At 36.3% G+C, this 248-nt stretch overlaps 1 protein-coding gene across 1 annotated transcript in view; it reads left to right on the top strand.

Moving 5' to 3' along the window:
• LOC119593391 (hippocampus abundant transcript-like protein 1) overlaps positions 1-248 on the top strand; it is a gene marked incomplete at its 5' end in the record, with an annotated part of 103,114 nt that extends 102,866 nt beyond the window's left edge. Inside the window, 1 exon segment of the mRNA XM_037942321.1 lies at positions 1-248.

The raw sequence follows: 248 nt of genomic DNA, 5'->3' as shown, positions 1-248 counted from the left end.
AATTCATATAGATGTTAAAAAGGATTTTTAAAGAACTAGAAAACGAACACCAAAAAAGCTCATAGATTCTTCATTTTGGAATGGTATGTCATTCGAGCATGCATACAGTATTTTCCGATGATGGACCAAGGTCTTTAAGTTTGCTTGATTCTACAGGCATTTTAACTGGTGCTGTTTCATGCTACTGCTAATCTGAGACTGGTTGGGTTTGGGTATGCCCCAAAGCATGCCTTTTTGTGATAAACTTT

The sequence above is a fragment of the Penaeus monodon genome, chromosome 32 (assembly GCF_015228065.2).
Source record: "Penaeus monodon isolate SGIC_2016 chromosome 32, NSTDA_Pmon_1, whole genome shotgun sequence".
NCBI lineage: Eukaryota > Metazoa > Arthropoda > Malacostraca > Decapoda > Penaeidae > Penaeus > Penaeus monodon.
This window is presented reverse-complemented; position numbering and strand designations above follow the sequence as displayed.